This window comes from Podarcis bocagei (genome assembly GCF_964188305.1).
Source record: "Podarcis bocagei genome assembly, chromosome: 10".
NCBI lineage: Eukaryota > Metazoa > Chordata > Lepidosauria > Squamata > Lacertidae > Podarcis > Podarcis bocagei.
This window is the reverse complement of record NC_138135.1, coordinates 5,926,122-5,941,596: the sequence shown is the minus strand read 5'-3', so window position 1 is coordinate 5,941,596 and position 15,475 is coordinate 5,926,122. Positions and strand designations below refer to the sequence as shown.

General features: G+C 46.2%; 1 protein-coding gene and 2 long non-coding RNA genes across 6 annotated transcripts in view; 2 read left to right on the top strand and 1 right to left on the bottom strand.

The window, feature by feature from the left end:
* The window catches only part of LOC308595799 (C-type lectin LmsL-like), a 123,580-nt gene extending 121,074 nt beyond the window's left edge, over positions 1-2,506 (bottom strand). The window contains exons 1-2 of the transcript XR_014012117.1: positions 2,377-2,506; positions 1,382-1,672 (exon numbers count right to left, since the gene is read on the bottom strand). The gene's annotated coding sequence lies outside the window, so the exon portion shown is untranslated. The remainder of the gene's footprint in view (positions 1-1,381; positions 1,673-2,376) is intronic.
* Positions 1,511-11,065, top strand: LOC308595887. Of its 4 annotated transcripts, none has more exons than XR_014012178.1 (3): positions 1,511-1,607; positions 9,990-10,089; positions 10,958-11,065. It is a non-coding gene; the product is annotated as an uncharacterized lncRNA (long non-coding RNA). The 4 variants fall into 4 exon arrangements; XR_014012179.1 differs by lacking the exon at positions 1,511-1,607 and adding an exon at positions 2,952-3,115; XR_014012180.1 differs by lacking the exon at positions 1,511-1,607 and adding an exon at positions 8,004-8,022.
* Positions 11,066-11,863: 798 nt separating this feature from the next.
* Positions 11,864-15,475, top strand: part of LOC308595923 — a 51,543-nt gene continuing 47,931 nt past the window's right edge. The window contains exon 1 of the long non-coding RNA XR_014012219.1: positions 11,864-12,336. This is a non-coding gene — a long non-coding RNA (uncharacterized lncRNA). The remainder of the gene's footprint in view (positions 12,337-15,475) is intronic.

The following is a 15,475-nucleotide window of genomic DNA, read 5'->3' as shown; positions in this document are numbered from 1 at the left end:
GCAGATGCAGCCTTCCTCCGACCCCAGGGTCAGCCTCCTTTGCACCAGCCTTGTTCTGATATGTCAACTCTCCCTTGTCTTAAACAGAGAAATAGTTGGCGACACTGGCGTCTACTCCCCAGAGACGGGTACTGTAACTTTTCATCTCTGAGGTGGTTTCTGCCTTCTTGAGGGAAGGAACACCTTTTGGCAGCCTTAGAAAGCCAAAGGTAGATTCATTTACTGATGAAATGAACCTATGCTGCCAATTCTCGTAGTAGACCAGTATAAAGTAAGCAGCACATAAGCAGCACACAAAACGCTACCAAACCATTCTACATTCTAAATTGAGAGAGCTATGTACAGGATCTACTACAGAAGCCACAAACAGAAAACTCATTCAAACTGTGTCCGGCACCTTGTCTAACTCTTGATCAAACTTACCTTTGTTGATATTGAAGGGACAGGTTACCCCACCTAGGCCTGTGTAGTCACCAACTGTGTAGTCACCAACTAGGCCCAACTAGGCCCCAAGACTTCCCAAATTCTTTCTTTGAAGATTCAGTAACTAAAATACATCCGCTTGAGCTGTATTTCTTTCTTTGAGGATGCAAACCTAAAATGCATTAGCTTTTGCTGTATAACACAAAGTAGCTGAAATAAACAAAGCCTTCTCCCCTTCTCAGTAAAAGATGGCCTTGTCAGTCCCGAGTAAGAGACGGGATGGCGCATCCAACCAGGTTGCAACTATTCTGACTGCGCTGATGCACAGAGCCGGGAACGGTGCCAGGAGTGACTGTGGCGTTCGTACGGAGCCCCCGGTCGTCTCACGGACTATTGACCTGTACACCACTAATCCGCTGCCACCAACCAGGTCCTCCCTGGTAAAATCACTTCAGTCTCAGTCAGCTTTTCAGTTCATAAAGAAGAGTGTCTTTTATTTCAGACTTAAAACAAAACTATTACAGCATTCCAAACAGTGTTCCTCTTTACTTTCTTAGTCTTATGTTCCTCTCTCTATCTCTGCTACCTCCCCACACTCAAGGACCAACTGCCCTAACTGTCTCTCTATTACCAACTGTCTTTCCCAACCAGCCAACCCACTCAAACCAACCAACTACCCACCCACAACTCCCAACGAACTAACTGCCAGAACTCCTCCCAGAACCAGTTTTATAGACCCACTGACTCCACCCCCCTGGGTCCTGTCTGTGCAACCTATTTAACTATTTCCCCTCCAGCACTCTCTCATATATGGTAAAGTCACATACCTCCCCCCTTAAGAAGTTTCAATTCAGGAGGGTTAACTTCTTAAAGTTACACTCCTGATCAAACAGTTTTGTATGTGGTTTTGTTTTTTATCTACATACATACATACATACATACATACATACATACATACATAAACAAGCAAATGGTTGATTGTCTTTGTTCATCCTTCACTCTCTGGTTTTCGTGATAAGGCATCCGCCACAATGTCCAATGATTCTTTCTCAACCGTCGAGAGGTGCTTTTCCCTAGGCAGTAACTTCTTGCTGATGTAGGTGATTGGTTGTAGGTCTCCTTCTGGTCCTGGCTGGCATAAGACGGCCCCGTTTCCGGTGTTTGAAGCGTCCTCCTGTTACGCGGTAGGGGTTCACAACAATGGGTTTGGCTTCCCCTGTGTCGATCCGATGTTCCACACCTTTGGCCACTCCTGGAATATGATACGGAGGGGGGGGGCATGTCTTCTTCACCTCCTCCTTCGCTACAATATATCCATTTATTTCCAATTGTCAATGTCAAAAGGGACTAAAATCTATAAAATTCATAGAAAATCAACATGTCAATTTGCTCAATTTCTCTAGGACTCCATGACACCTCCCCTGTCCTCCATAATCCCTCAAGCAAGGTGTCAAGACCCTAATCCTGTCAAATCACTCTGCCAAGCCTTTCCTCGGGCAAGGCCAGGTGGCAGACCATGCATACATGGACCATTGTCTTCTCAGGATGTGCTTATCTGCGCATATCTCCAGCTCTGCATATTCCCCCCTCCCTCCTCCATATGTTAATCCTGTGTGACCCAACCTCTTCTTAATGTATTCATGATGTAATCTGTGTAACCCAACCTCTTCTTAATGTATTCATGATGTAATCTGTGTAACCCAACCTCTTCTTAATGTATTCATGATGTAACTGGGATGTATTTTGCACTGTATTCTGGGACATGGAGGGAAATTTCAAAAGTTCATGCCACCCCTTTCTCGCTGTTCAATCTCGCCTTGAACCTGTTGCGCAATAAACTTGGACCTTCTGCAGTTTGCTCCTGTCTCTGGCTGAGCTCATTTTCCTCCGCAGGGACCCACGGACTTAGTCCGATGAGCTGGGTGGCAGAGCAGCCTTGCACCCAGATTTTACCGTAACAAATATTACTGAACAAGGATTCATATTCCAGCAAGATCTGTTTTGCTTCCTCTGGCTGTTTAAGGGTTAAAGTCGGAGCCAATTTTATGTCTGTTAATCTACTCTGCGACTCTCTCTTGTTCCCCCAGCACATGGATCCTCTCATAAGGCATACAGTGTCCATTTTTCTGTTCTAAAATACGGTTTGATCATATTTACATGCACCACTTTTTGCCCTTCCACTCCTTGCTGGATCACATAATTTACTTCATTCATTTTGGCTTTTGTTTTGTCTTGCCTGGTGCCTCGTCTCTGACATATGTCACAGGCTTGACAGTATTGTTTTATTTGTTTCCCCATTCCTGGTCAATAAAAATTTTGAGCCACCCTCTGTTTTGTACGTGTAATACCCATATGCGCTCCAAATACACTGTTGTGAGCGTGCTGCAGGATTTTGCCTCGGTATTCATGTGGGATTACCGTCTTTTCACTTCTTCACCCCCCTGCATGGTGGGTCAAGGACTTCTCGATATAAAAGGCCCTTGCTCAAACAAAACCGTTCTGGGCACTCTGGAGATAACGGCCTCTCTGCTTTTTGGCAAAACTCGGGGTTTGACTTTTAGTCAAAGGAAACAAAAAGGTGTCTTTTCCTTCCTCACACTGATCATCCCCTTGCTGTCCTTCAGCATTGTCTTCCTCTGCTACTGTATCCACCCCCTCAGGATTAGGTGACTGTGGGCTCCCTTTTGCTCTGGTAACTATGAACGAACTCTGCACATGTTCTAAAATGTCCCAACCAATGAGCACAGGGGCGGGAATTTCTTCCCAAAGGGCTACCTGCCTCTTCCCTGCCCAGTTTTTGAACCCGACATCTATTTCCGCCACCTTTAGGATCTCTGCCTGTTTCGAAAGTCCTTTTAATTTCATTACTTTTCCTGGAATTCTGGCCTCATCCCTGATTATTTCCGGGTGGACTATGGTGACTTGTGATCCCGTGTCCTTTAACCCGAGATATCTTTTTCCGTCTATCCAGATATACTCTCCAGCCTTCTTTAACAAGAGATTATCTTGTTGAATCGCATAACAGGGCCTCTACTACCTCAGCAGGCTCGGGCCTAGTGGGCATGGCCGTTCCCTTGACAACCTGACTAGTTGGGCCCTGCTCCACAGGCTGCATACAAGATGTCTCTTTCTGTGTGCTGCTATAACTAGATGTTTCTTTTCCTGGCTTACAATCATAACTTTTATGCCCTAACTTTCCACATCTCCAGCATGAAATGTATTTGGGTCCTGCATAAATAATAATAATAATAATAATAATAATAATAATAATAATAATAATTTATTATTTATACCCCGCCCATCTGGCTGGGCTTCCCCAGCCACTCTGGGCGGCTTCCAAAAGAATATTAAAATACTATAATACATCAAACATTAAAAGCTTCCCGAAACAGGGCTGCCTTCAGATGTCTTCTAAAAGTCTGGTAGTTGTTCTCTTTGACATCTGGTGGGAGGGCGTTCCACAGGGCGGGTGCCACTATCGAGAAGGCCCTCTGCCTGGTTCCCTGTAACTTGGCTTCTTGCAGGGAGGGAACCGCCAGAAGGCCCTCGGAGCTGGACCTCAGTGTCCGGGCAGAACGATGGGGGTGGAGACGCTCCTTCAGATATACTGGACCGAGGCCGTTTAGGGCTTGAAAGGTCAGCATCAATATGTTGAATTGTGCTCAGAAATGTACTGGGAGCCAACGTAGGTCTTTCAAGACCAGTGTTATGTGGTCTCTGCGGCCGCTCCCAGTCACCAGTCTAGCTGCCGCGTTCTGGATTAGTTGTAGTTTCCGGGTCACCTTCAAAGGTAGCCCCAGCAACTTGTTTTATTGACTTTTCCCTCAGAAAACTCTGTATGGGTGTGTGCCTTCTCATGTGGGCTTTTTGAGGAGGGGCTGCTTCTCTTATCGGTTTCTGAGGTAATCCTTTGGTTTGCTGAAATTTATTTTTGTTTGTTTCCCAATATCTCCCACCAAATATTGGCCCATCAAATCCATGGTCTCTGATTTCATTTATTTTATCGGCTAAACCCGCTGCTTCCTCTATTGTCTTGGGGTTCCTTTCTTCTATCGGCCCCAGACACACTGACCAGATGTTTGGAAGCTGTGGCTGGATGGTTATGTGGGAGCCGGTTGATCTAAATCCTTCGAAGACAGAGGTCCTTTGGCTGGGAAGGGACGATATGGGATTGGGGGGACAACTCCCATCTCTTGCGGGGGTGCAATTAGTGCCAGCACCGTCTGTTAAAAGTTTGGGTGTAATCTTCGACACCTCCCTTTCAATGGAGGCGCAGATTGCAGCTACAACAAAGGCGGCATTTTTTCATCTCCGCCAAGCTAAGCAGTTGGCTCCTTACCTCTCCCACCCTGACCTAGCCACTGTGATCCACGAGACGGTCACCTCCAGACTGGATTATTGTAACTCGCTCTATGTGGGGCTGCCCTTGAGACTGACCCAGAAACTCCAGCGGGTGCAGAATGCCGCGGCGAGACTCCTTACGGGGTCTTCGCTGCGGGATCACATTCACCCGGTGCTACACCAGCTGCACTGGCTCCCAGTGGAGTACAGGATCAGGTTTAAGGTGCTGGTTTTAACCTTTAAAGCCCTATATGGCCTAGGACCCTCGTACCTGCGGGACCGCCTCTCCTGGTATGTCCCACAGAGAAACTTACGGTCTTCAAACAAAAACATCTTGGAGGTCCCAGGCCACAGGGAGGTTAGGCTGGCCTCAACTAGAGCCAGGGCTTTTTCGGCTGTGGCTCCAATCTGGTGGAACGCTCTGTCACAAGAGACTAGGGCCCTGCGGGACTTGACATCTTTCCGCAGGGCCTGCAAGACAGAGCTGTTCTGCCAGGCCTTTGGTCGGGGTTCAGTCTGACTCCATCCCCCCTTTCATAAGAACTTGCATGAAAATGACCTCCCAATTTTTTCTCACAGGCCCATATAAGTTCAGCACAAACAATTGGGCCTGGTGAGCATTTAAGGTCCCCAACCCTAATCTGCGGGTTGCCATCTGATTGGATTTTATTCTGATCCTGATCTGATTTGAGGATTTATTTTAATTGATTGCCTGATTTTATGTTAATGTATTATACATTTGATGTTAGCCGCTCTGAGCCCGGCTTCGGCTGGGGAGGGCGGGATATAAATAAAATTTTTTATTATTATTATTATTATTATTATTATTATTATTATTATTATTATTATTATTATCAGGTACTTCAATTGGCCATTTATTGTGTCGTAAAATTGCTCCAACGCCTTCACTTCTCTAATCTTAGATACTGTGTCTGCATTCTCTTGCTCTAACCATCTCGTGAGGTAAGTTTTTATCTTTGTCGCCATCTGCGCATAGGTTTCCTCCCTCACCTTTGTCACACTTCTAAATTTTTTCCTCAACTGCTCTGAGGTAATTCCAAAGCATGTATATACTAACTGCTTGTACACCTCAAAATTTCGGGATTGTTCCTCAGTCATTTGAGCGTATAATTCGGCTAGAGGACCGCTTATCCTAGCTCTCAAGATCATCATTTTATCTTCCTCTCTTACTTGAAAATCGTGACAGGCTCTCTCGAAGGATACTAGAAATGCTTCTGGGCTATCCTTATCTCTAAACTCGGGAAAGCATTTTAAATTATATTCATTTGATTCTGTCCATTGGTGTTATTACTATTATTACGATTTTCTAAAACCGCTAATTCAAACCGTCTCATCTCTAACTGAAACCGCTGCTGTTCCCTTTCCTGCTCAGTCCTCAATTTTTCTTTTTCCCATTCTTGCTCAAGCCTAAATTGTTCAATTTCTTGCTCAAGCCTCAATTGTTCAGCCCTCAATTTTTCTTTTTCTAATTCCTGCTCCAGCCTAAATTTTTCTTGCTCAGTTCTATTTTTATCAAGCTCTAATTTCAAGTTATATTCTTGAACTAATTTCCACTTTTCAAAATCCTCTGAAAACTGTGGAACTTCTACTTCAGGTGGGGTTTTAGTCATCTCTTCTATTCTGGTTTCTTCCCCCTGGGGATTCCCATTCTCTTCTCCCGAGCTTTCATGTGGGTTTTCTCTCATGGGGTGCTTGGTCTTCTTGGTTGAGTCAGTATTTTGCACTAATTAAATAAGAGACTTTCACTCTCAGCACTGTTCCTCCCGGCTTGGCTTTCCAAGACCCTGGTCCTCAAAATATAGCTTTAGGTTTTTTCCCCTCTAACCTTTCAAGATTACTTCCTCTGACCCTGAGCCTAAGCCTCCGCCAGAACAGTCCTTTGAGATCTCTTGCTCTTACTGTTATCTCAGCCACACGACAATCTGGGGTTTATCCTCAATCAAACCCTCAGGCCAGGTAATCACTTCACCGATCTTACCCTGCCCCTCTCCAGGTGTATTGCTTCCCCTCACAGGCTCTTAGACTTATCAAATCCCGCTGCTGCCACCAATTTTGTGGCGTTCGTACGGAGCCCCCGGTCATCTCACGGACTATTGACCCGTACACCACTAATCCGCTGCCACCAACCAGGTCCTCCTTGATAAACTCACTTCAGTCTCAGTCAGATTTTCAATTAATAAAAAAGAGTGTATTTTATTTCAGACATAAAACAAAACTTGTACAGCGTTCCAAACGGTGTTCCTCTTTACTTTCTTAGTCTTATGTTCCTCTCTCTATCTCTGCTACCTCCCCACACTCAAGGAGCAACTGCCCTAACTGTCTCTCTATTACCAACTGCCTTTCCCAGCCAGCCAACCCACTCAAACCAACCAACTACCCACCCACAACTCCCAACGAACTAACTGCCAGAACTCCTCCCAGAACTCCTTTATAGACCCACTGACTCCACCCCCCTGGGTCCTGTCTGTGCAACCTATTTAACTATTTCCCCTCCAGCACTCTCTCATATATGGTAACGTCACAGGGGAACACACAAATGAGCAGTGCAACAGTAAAATCGGAAGTTCGGGACTCAAAACGGAGCACGTTTGGCTTCTGAGGCAAAGTTCACAAACCGGAACACCTACTTCCAGGTTTGCAGCATTCAAATTTGAAATATACTTGGAGTCAAGAGTGGATTTCATGCTCTTTATTCAGCTCATAGTGGTAAGGAGGAAATGGAAGTTCCCCCAGAATGTCTGCTTTATAGACATTATTTACACAATGGGCCCCACGTGATTGGCTAATTTCGGGATTCACCTGTAGGCCAATCAGGTTGTGGATTCACTTCCACCTGGAGCTGGATCGAGTGGCTCCTGTGGACCAATCAGATTGCTGCATTCTGAATCCTATTGTTCTAGGACCAATCAGACTGCTGCCTTTTGGATCCTATTCAACTCAGTACATAACAAAATTCCAAGTTGTTCGTGAACTAAGCTGTTGAAAAACCAAGGTACCACTGTATTGCCAGTACAATATTCAATGTTGAGCCAGACTTTTAAGAGATTTCATAGGAAGTCCAGCTGCATAAAACTCATTCTTTTCCTTTTCTTTTCTTCTTAGGACCTCTGCACAAAGTTTGGCACCAATGGTCACCTTGCCTCTATCCTTGATGTGGAAGAACTGCATTTCTTGGCTAAAATCATTAAACAGTCAAAACACGAACATGTCTGGATCGGATTCTCTGACCTAGATTTTGTGAGTCCCCAAGGCTATCTCCTCCCCCTCCGTCTGCACTGTCAGAGCTGATAATAAAAGAATTCAGTGGGGAGGCTGTTCTAGGAAACTTCCCCGGTTGATGTCTTTGAGATGTTAAGGGCAACAATTCCTACCCGCCAAAGACACATTTCCAAAATAGCATGCGAACATTATGTGAAGATTGAAAGTCAACTGAGGAACACCTGAGAATACAGTCACTTCCATTGCTCATTCTTGTTTTAGTTTTTGACTGCAAATGGGTACCCCTGTTTGGATGCTATTCTTCTGGGCACTCAAAGATCTACTAGATGGGGAGCTGAACTGTGCCTGGTTTCCCCATCACCACCACCTTCCCTGCTTCCTCCTCCATTCCAACTATCCAACCATCCCAAGTTGAGAAGGAAGATCCGAAGGGGAATCCTGCATGACTTAGTATGCCCAGGGATGGAAATGAGTTTCCTCTGGCTGGTGGTGGAGAGTGTAAAGGACATACGAGGAGAGCGTTCTCAGCATTCAACATGTTGTTATTTAGTCGTTTAGTTGTGTCTGACTCTTCGTGATCCCCTGGACCAGAGCATGCCAGGCACTTCTTTCTTCCACTGCCTCCCGCAGTTTGGTCAGACTCATGTTTGTAGCTTCGAGAACACTGTCCCACCATCTCGTCCTCTGTCGTCCCCTTCTCCTTGTGCCCTCCATCTTTCCCAGCATCAGGGTCTTTTCCAGGGAGTCTTCTCTTCTCATGAGGTGGCCAAAGTCTTGGAGCCTCAGCTTCAGGATCCATCCTTCCAGTGAGCACTCAGGGCTGATTTCCTTCAGAATGGAGAGGTTTGATCTTCTTGCGGTCCATGGGACTCTCAAGAGTCTCCTCCAGGAGCACCATAATTCAAAAGCATCAATTCTTCGGCATTCAATATACTTGACCACAAAAGAGTCATGGTGGGACCCTAGCTGATGTTCTGCAACTCAAATAATCTTGTCTGTGGTTTGTTTGGGTGGAATCATCTTTCTTTCTTTTTTTAATATGCTTTTTATTAGTTTTTCATTTCACATAAACAAACAAAATACAATAATGTTCCAAAATCATATACCCACTTTCTTTCTCAACGCCCTATGGAGCACTGATTTCCCTCCCTCCCTTCAATAGGTTTTCTTACTTTAATCCCTTTCCCACAATTCCTTAATAATATCCAGTCCACGTCATAAGATTTATTTCAATCCTGCTAACGTCTTCAGTTATTACTTATCTAGTCCACAAATTTACAGTCATACCTCGAGATAAATATGCTTCAGGTTAAGTATTTTCGGGTTGCGCTCCGCAGCGACCCGGAAGTAACGGAGCACTTTACTTCCGGGTTTCGCTGCTCGCGCATGCCCAGACGGTCAAAATGACATCAGCGCATGCGCAGAAGCGGCAAAATGCGACCCGCGCACGCACAGATGCGCAGTCGTGTCGTACGTTCTGTTCAGGATGTGAACGGGGCTCTGAAATGGATCCCGTTCACATCCCGAGGTACCACTGTACTCCAATCTCTTTGTTTCCTCCTGATTACGAATCCTGTAGGTCAGTTTTGCTAGTTCCACATAATCCACCATCTTCGTCTGCTACTCCTCCACTGTTGGTAATTCTTGTGCTTTCCATTTAGGCTAACAAAGTTCTGGTGGCAGTTGTAGCGTACATAAATAGTCTTTGATCTACCTTTTCTATTTCCTCTCCCATCAAGCCTAGCAAAAAGGCTTCTGGCTTTTTTGGGAAGGTATATTTGAACATCTTTTTCAGTTCGTTGTAAATCAATTCCCAAAATTGTTTCATTTTTTCGCATGTCCACCACATGTGGGGGAAAAATCTCCATCCTTCTCTTTACATTTCCTGTTTGGGTGGAATCATCAAGGAGCGTGTTGTGTCCTTGGAAGTTTCTCCTTGTGATCTGTTCTTTCTAAAGAGCATCCCACCTCTCTTATCCCTACAGGATGGAAATTGGGAGTGGACAGATAGCTCTCCAGCTGCATTCAAACCATGGGCTGAACATCCTGGTCTCAGGAGATGTGCCTCCTGGTTTCGCGTGGATGGTAAGGGTTAGTTCTCAGAACTGGTACTTTGGAGCTTCCATGCTTGATGCAGGGAGGTGCCAGTATTCCCTTAATTTCTACTGTAGGTATGAGGTGTGCTTCTTGCCTGCTCTTAGGCCAAGAAGTCATGAGAGAAGGACTTCCTTTGGTGCCCTTTCATCTGCTTGATTGAAATATTTCTCAACTGCCTAGCATGTATCTAGCCTTCCCAAGACAACTCATATTGACTGCAAAGACCATAGCGTCCACCATAGTGTTGGCTGGGTGGTTGGGCCTCTTCTGAATGAGGAAATTATTTGTGGCAACGATGGGGTGGGTGTTGTAGTAGATATGAGTTACTCGTGCATAAACTGGTGCCTCTCTAGGCTAATTTGCCTTGTTAAACCTTTCTGACTGCGCAGCCCCTTCTCATAGTGGCTGCCTCAATTGCTGGCAGAATCCGTCAGTGGGCGTTTCTTGAACCTCTTCCAGCATCAAAGTTGTTTGATGCCCAGTCTCCGCCTTCTCTCACTACGCGGGAGCCTCCTGCGCAGGGAGGGCATGGGCAGCGGAGGACCTGGGCTCTCCTCACTGATGTCCAGTGAAGAATCCTGGAGCCCTCTCTCCGATTCCACCATCAGCCCCCCTCTATCCCTGGTGTTGCGCTGAATTGCTTCCCCCTCTACTGGGCTGTTTCTCCCCCTGTTGCTGGGTCCTTCTCCCGCATCATCAGAGAGCCTCCCCTTCGCCTCTCGCTCTGATGTCAGTTCCCTGACAGGTGTGCATGTATGTGTTTTGGGGTGTGGGGTCCCACTGGCAGCCACATGCCATGGAGCCCCTGGTGTCTGCTGTTGACTCTCCGTGAGCTGGTTTCTCTTTTTCTTTCCAGGTTTTATGCTATTTAGAGCTCAGCATTGCAATAAAAAATATGGTTACATTTGTGAACATGAGCCAAAGTCTGAGCCCGAGTAACCTCTTCGCTCTCTCTGACTGAATACTGCAAGTAGCAAGAGCCCCCTTCCCAGGGAGCCCAGGATGAAGAACCTTTGTGGCCTTTCAGATGTTGCTTGAGCACCACTAGCACCATCCTAGACAATTGGCCATGATGAAAGTGGGAGTCCACCAACGTCAGGAGGACAGCAGTCTCCCCTTCCCTAATAGATCATAGAATCATAGAATCATAGAGTTGGAAGAGACCACAAGGGCCATCGAGTCCCACCCCCTGCCAAGCAGGAAACACCATCAGAGCACTCCTGACATATGGTTGTCAAGCCTCTGCTTAAAGACCTCCAAAGAAGGAGACTCCACCACACTCCTTGGCAGCAAATTCCACTGTCAAACAGCTCTTACTGTCAGGAAGTTCTTCCTAATGTTTAGGTGGAATCTTCTTTCTTGTAGTTTGGATCCATTGCTCCGTGTCCGCTTCTCTGGAGCAGCAGAAAACAACCTTTCTCCCTCCTCTATGTGACATCCTTTTATATATTTGAACATGGCTATCATATCACTCCTTAACCTCCTCTTCTCCAGGCTAAACATGCCCAGCTCCCTTAGCCGTTCCTCATAAGGCATCGTTTCCAGGCCTTGGACCATTTTGGTTGCCCTCCTCTGGACACGTTCCAGTTTGTCAGTGTCCTTCTTGAACTGTGGTGCCCAGAACTGGACACAGTACTCCAGGTGAGGTCTGACCAGAGCAGAATACAGTGGCACTATTACTTCCCTTGATCTAGATGCTATACTCCTATTGATGCAGCCCAGAATTGCATTGGCTTTTTTAGCTGCTGCGTCACACTGCTTCATCCCGTTGTGAATTTAAACACATGCCCCTGAAACAAGAGTCAATTACTTTATTTACTTTATTTACTTATCCTCACTCACTTCCCCTCTGTCTTTTGTACCTTTTTTCAGATTGTAAGCTGGTTGGGATATGGAACTGGTCCCTTTTACTCTGTAATGAACCAATGCACTCTTGTGTCAATGCCCTGGGAAACCAGTTCTGATAGTTGGGCTGGATCCAACCTCCCCCACCAACTACATAAAGACGTGGAAGTGAGTTGCTGAAAGCAAACCATCTGCAGAGAAGAAAAGTCTGTTTGCGGGTGTGGCTTGAATCCAAACCACACCTGCAAAAAGACAAAGTGGGACTTGCAGCCAGCGCCCTTGAAGCTGTGGTCTCAGCCCAAACCAGCTGCTTGTTGCTGAAAGGGTGTCTCCAAAGGGGCTTTGGTCCAGCACTAATTAGATGAGAGCAAGCCCCCCTCCTTGGCGGCAGTAGGACGTTCCCAATGGGGCTTGCTCTTAGCACCGATCAGTGGTAAAGAGGAGATGCACTTTCAAATCTGTAAGAGAAATCTATGGGGGGAAATCTGTAATGCAACCAATTCAAGGAGTGCTTGCTGTCCCCATTCCTGCCTGCAAAGGATTAATTAGGAGCTCACGTTCAGCTCCCAATTGTCCCATTGTCCACATCTAATGTTACACAACTGGGAAGCGGGTGGCGCTGTGGGTTAAACCACAGAGCCTAGGACTTGCCGATCAGAAGGTCGGCGGTTTGAATCCCCGTGACAGGGTGAGCTCCCAGTGCTCGGACCCTGCTCCTGCCAACTTTGCAGTTCGAAAGCACGTCAAAGTACAAGTAGATCAATAGGTACCGCTCCGGCGGGAAGGCAAACGGCAATTCCGTGTGCTGCTCTGGTCATGCTGGCCATATGACCCAGAAGCTGTACACCGGCTCCCTCGGCCAATAAAGTGAGATGAGCGCCGCAACCCCAGAGTCGGCCACGACTGGGCCTAATGGTCAGGGGTCCCTTTACCTTTACCTAATGTTACACAGAACCATAAAATTGTGGAAGTGGAAGGGACCCTGAGGGTCATCTTGGCCAATCCCCCTGCAATGCAGGAATCACAACAAAAGCATCCCTGGCAGGCGGTCATCCAACCTCTGCTTTGAAACCTCCAAGGAAGAAGAATTCACCACCTTCTGAGGGCGTCCATTCCACTGTCAAATAATTCTTACACTCAGAAAGTTATTCTTTGTGTTTAGTTGGGATCTCCTTTCTTTTAACCTGAATCCATTGGGGATATAGTTGGGAGGGGAACAGCCTTGCAGGTGCCCCATCCCTCGTATAATATATATAAGATGATGGGGAATGAGGTGAGAGTTCTACTGGACAATGAGCAGATCCTCGACCTTTTTGTCATTCTGATGTGGAAGCATACCTTTCTAAATATGTACATGCCTCTACAAATATGCTTCAGTAATAAATGCTCCTATATTGCATCAGCCTCAGTGGCTTCTCTGTCATGTGTGCACCCGCTTCAAAGTGCTGGCTGAGACCTTTGACACATTGGCAATATGGTGCTGTGGGAACTGCCATCAGCTCAGAGGCGAGAGGTGGAAGGGCAGCTGGATTACAGAGAGCCTCCAAAGATCGTGGGAAGCAGCACCTCCTCAGCGGAAGAGGGAAGCCCTGCCTCAAGTGGGGAAGAGATGCAGGGCTTGGAAAATGCAAGGCGGTGCCAGGACACCTTGCCTGAGCAAAGCGGGGAGGAGGGAGGTCCCCCTTTACCCAAGCCTTCCCTGCGCAGTAAGGTTTTCACACAGAGGAGAGGCGTCAGATGGGGGTCAAGAGACTACTCTGCTGGGGAAAGTTTAAGGACCGCCCACTCTCAGATTCTGCTAGTGACTGAGTCAGACATGGAATAGAGGCGTTCTGCATTGTAAACGTTTTTGCACCAATAATAAAGCCTTTGAAAAGACCAGTGAGGGATCTTGCCTGTTCGCTCTCGAGCAACCACACCGATAGGCATAACAGGTGCCTTGAGGGCAATCAACTCTTCTATAAGTTTTGATATTCTTGGAGGCGTCTCAGGGAGTCTCCATTTCAAGTATACCCGAAACCCTCCAAACAAGACGCATGGCAAAAAGAGGCTAATCTGGAGTTCTATGTCAGATTCCCAGCTATTTTCTGTGTCAGAAGGGGCGAGGAAACACACAAATTTACAGTACCAAAGAAAGCAGAGGCCTATATCCAAGCATTAATGGCAAAAAGTCTCCAGGTGGGGCTAGAAATTGAGCACAAGAAGATTTTTATTTTTCATAACAACACACAAGTTCAATATGCAGACTGTAAGAGATGATTGGAATAAGGAACTGTAACTTTCATTATTACCCAGACATTGGGGAAATATATTAGCTCCAATACCGAAGGTGTTATTAGATTTAAAATTAGGACTAATACAACAGAAAATAATATTTAGTGTTTATTGGACCCCTTTATGGTTGCATAAAAAAGGGTTAGCTAAGATAGTTCAGTGCTGTAGATGTGGCAAGGACAAAGATGATCTTATCATCGCAGGTGATCTTATAAGAACAACAGATAATCCATTAGAAAGTCTGCCAAAAGTTTTGGAAAGAATTAATGAGTTTGGTCAGGTGGCAGGATTCAAATTTAATAAAAATAAAAATAAATTGTTGGCGAATCTCACATTTTGGGGAAGGATATCTGCAATCAAAATGAATGTGCTAATGAAGACGATTCGGGGGGGGGGAGGGAGGATGCTTCAAGGAGTGGCAAAGGGATATATTGAGGTTCACCCTGATGTTGGGAAAGATGGAGGGCACAGGGAGAAGGGGACGACAGAGGACGAGATGGTTGGACAGTGTTCTCGAAGGTGCCAACATGAATTTGATCAAACTACGGGAGGCAGTGGAAGATAGTAGGGCCTGGCATGCTCTGGCCCAGGGGGTCACAAAGAGTCGGACACGACTAAACGAATAAACAACAACAACCTTGAAAAACAAGATGTGGCCTTTGAAGTGCACTGTTGGGGGTGTGAACACTCTGTACGTTTACTGCAGAACACCAGGGGCAGTTCTTCTGAAACTAACACCCCCTTCCCCCAAGTATATCAGGATGTGCTCATAACAGCCCACAAACTGCATTAGCTGGTGGGCAGGATTTCAATCTATATTCTGATTTGCTTTGTCTTATCTGCTGATGGAGAATGGATTCCTCTTGATGATGCCAACTGAGTTGCAAGAACATTTGCTGATGTTGACGACATTGGGAAAGTATACACCAGTCTTATGCACTTGTGCATATGGATCAGAAGAGGACAGGAAGGAAGGAAGGAAGGAAGGAAGGAAGGAAGGAAGGAAGGAAGGAAGGAAGGAAGGAAGGAAGGAAGGAAGGACCCAGTGGATCAGGGGACCACACAGCCCCACATTCCACTTCAGTTGCACCCTGCGCAGAAGGTGATATCCCCCCCCCCCCAATTCCAGATCAGGAAACTGAGTGGACAAAAATCTCACCCAGCCATTCATGATCACTCTGGAGATGTGTTTGTGGTAGAACAGACACTCTCCTTGTCCATCTCAACCAGATCTGAAGAAGGGCCCCCTTTTTCT